The sequence below is a fragment of the Saimiri boliviensis genome, chromosome 5, assembly GCF_048565385.1.
Source record: "Saimiri boliviensis isolate mSaiBol1 chromosome 5, mSaiBol1.pri, whole genome shotgun sequence".
NCBI classification, from domain to species: domain Eukaryota; kingdom Metazoa; phylum Chordata; class Mammalia; order Primates; family Cebidae; genus Saimiri; species Saimiri boliviensis.
This window is the reverse complement of record NC_133453.1, coordinates 85,754,839-85,757,962: the sequence shown is the minus strand read 5'-3', so window position 1 is coordinate 85,757,962 and position 3,124 is coordinate 85,754,839.

Genomic DNA, 3,124 nt, shown 5'->3' with positions numbered 1-3,124 from the left:
AACATTTCTCCATTTAGTTATTTGATTTCTTTCATCAGAGTTTTATAGATTTCCTCATATACCTTGCATATATTTTGTTAGATTTGTACTTAAGTATCTTATTTGGGGGCTAATGTAAGTAATACTGTGATTTTAATTTCAAATTCCACTTGTTTATTGCTAGTAGAAGGGAAAGTGATTGACTTTTGTATATTAACCTTGTATCTGGCACTCATGCTATAATCACCAATTTCAGAAGAATTTGTTGACTCTTGAATTTTCTAAATAGGCAGTTTTCATCCGTGAACACATAGTTTCATTTCTTACTTTCAAATCTGTATATGTTTTACTTTTTTTCTCCTCTTATTGCATTATCTAGGACTTCCAGGATGATATTGAGAGGCAGTGGTGAGAGGACCTTTTTCCTAACCTTAGTGAGAAAGATTTGGGTTTCTCACCATTAAGTATGATGTTAGCTCTAGGTATTTTGTACCAATTTTTAAGTTAAATCGAAAACATTTCTTTGTATTCATCATTTACTGAGAGGTTTTTTTTTTCTTAATCACAAATGGGTGTTGTATTTTGCTAATTTTTCTGCATCTATTGATAGAATCATGTGTTTTTTTTTGTTTGTTTGTTCTCTAACCTGTTAATGTGACTTAGTTTTTCAAATGACAAATTACCTTTGCATATCTGGCATAATTCTCACTTGATTGTGGTATATAACTCATTCAATACATTGTTGAACTCAACTAATATTTTGTTGAGGATTTTAAAATTGGTATTTCTGATAAATATTGGTTAATGGTTTTCTTGTAATGTCTTTTCCTATGCTGGCTTCATAGAATGAGTTAAGTATTCCCTCTTTTTTTGGTGGAGCAAGATGGCATAATCAAAGGCTCCACCAATTATTCTCCTTGCAAAGATACCAATTTAACAACTATCTACACACAAAAAAAAACCTTTATAAGAACCAAAAGTCAGGTGAGCACAGTAGCTGATTTTAGCTTCATATCGCTGATAGAGACACTGAAGAGGTAGAGAAAAACAGTCTTGAATTGCCAATGCCACTTCTCCCTCATCCCCTGCAGTCCTTGCATGGTGTGGGGAGCAATTCCATATGTTGGGGGAGGAGGATGGTAGCATTTATGAGGACTGCAGTCCTGTTATAGCTGAAACAAAAACCAGATCAAACTCGGCTCACTTCTACTCATGAAAGGAGCATTTAAACTGAATTTAGCCATAGGGTAATTGCCAATCCTAGCAGTTGGAACTTGAGTTCCTACAAGCCTCATCACCATAGGCTATAGGTGCTCTGGGGCTATAAATAAACTTGAAAGACAGTCTACGCCACAGGAACTTCAACACGTAGGTCAGTTCTAGTGTTGAGCTGGGCCTAGAGTTGGAGGACTAGGGGAGGCACATGATCTACTGAGACACCAGCCAGAGTGGCTAAGAGGGTGCTGGAATCAACCCTCCCCTAATCCCAGGCTATACAGATCACAGCTCCAAAAGGGACCCCTTCCTACCTCTTGAAAGAAGAGGGAAGAGTGGGAAGAACTTTGTCTTGCATTCTGGATACCAGATCAGTCACAGCAATATAGGGCACCAGTAAGAGCCATGGGGGTCCTGTTTCAGGCCCTAACTACTGGACGACATTCCTAGACACAGCGCTTGGCCAGAAGGGAATCTTCTTCCTTGAAAAGAAGAGACCAGTCCTAGCAGCATTAACCACCTCCTAACTAAAGAGCCTTTCGGCCCTGAATAACCAGGAGCAATACTAAGGTACTATGTTGAGGGCTCAGGAAAGACTCAGACCTATTGTCTTCAAGTGAGACTCAGCACATTTCCAGCTGTGCTAGCTATGGGGCAAAACTCCTACTGCTTGTGAAAAGCAAAGAGAAAAGTAAAGGAGACTTTGTTTTGCACCTTAAGCACCAACTCGGAACAGTGGGATAGAGTCAGGGTCCCCAGTTCTTGAGCCAAAGACCGTTACTGGAACCAGGCCACATGACAGGAGGTGAGCAGCTGGTGAGTGAGCATTACTGCCTGAGCTCCACCTCCTGTCATATCAGTGGTGGCATTAGCTTTTCACAGGAGTGTGAACCCCATTGTGAGCTTCACATGTGAGATCAGGTCATATGCTCTTTATGAGAATCTAATGCCTGATGATCTCCCACCCCCACCAGTATGTAAAAAAGATGTGTTCCATGAAATGTCCCTAGTGTCAAAAAGGTTCGGGACCACTGGAGTAGAGTACCAAATGGTCCCTTAGGGTCCCTGATTCTAGGATTTGGGTCTTGGATGGCGTTTCTGGACCTGCCTTGGGCCAGAGAGAAGCCTAGTGCTCCCAAGAATGTGAGTCCCAGGCCAGGCAGCATTTACCACAAGCTGACTGAGGAGCCCTTGGGCCTTAAAGGAACATTGTTGGTAGGCTGGCAGTACTGCACATAGACCTGTGGTGGTGGAGGCCACAGGTGAGGCTCCTCTGCCTTTCATAAAAGGAAGAAAGAATGAGAAAGATTGAGTCTTGTGGCTTTAGTGCCAGCTCAGCTGTAGTACAACAGAACACCAGGTAGACATCTAAAGTATTGTACTCTAATCTCTGACTCTTGGACAGCACCTGTAGACATGCCCTGGGGCCTGGGGGAACTCATCACCCTGAAGGAAAGGACACAGTGTCCTGGCTGGCTTTGCCACCTGCTGGTTGTAGAGCCCCAGGGCCTTGAGAAAACATAGGTAGTAGCTAGGAAGTGGTTGTTGCAGGCGTTGGGCAAGACCCAGTGCTATGTTGGCTTCAGGTCTGATCCAGCACAATCCTAGTGGTGGTGACCACAGGGGTACTTGTGTCACTCCACACCCAGCTTCAGGTGGCTCACAGCAAAGACAGAAACTATTTGTTTGGTAGAAAGTAAGGGAAGAGAACAACAGTCTCTGCCTAGTAATCCATACAACTTACCTGCATCTTACCTAAGACCATCAAGGTGGTACCTCAAGAGTCTGAAAAAAGTGTTACTGGGCTTGGGGTTCCCCCTAAAGCAGATACAACATATCACAACACCCAAGTTCTTTCCATTATCCAGAAAGCATTCCCAAGAAGGATGGAAACAAACAAGTCCAGACTATGAAAACTAAAATAAACAAC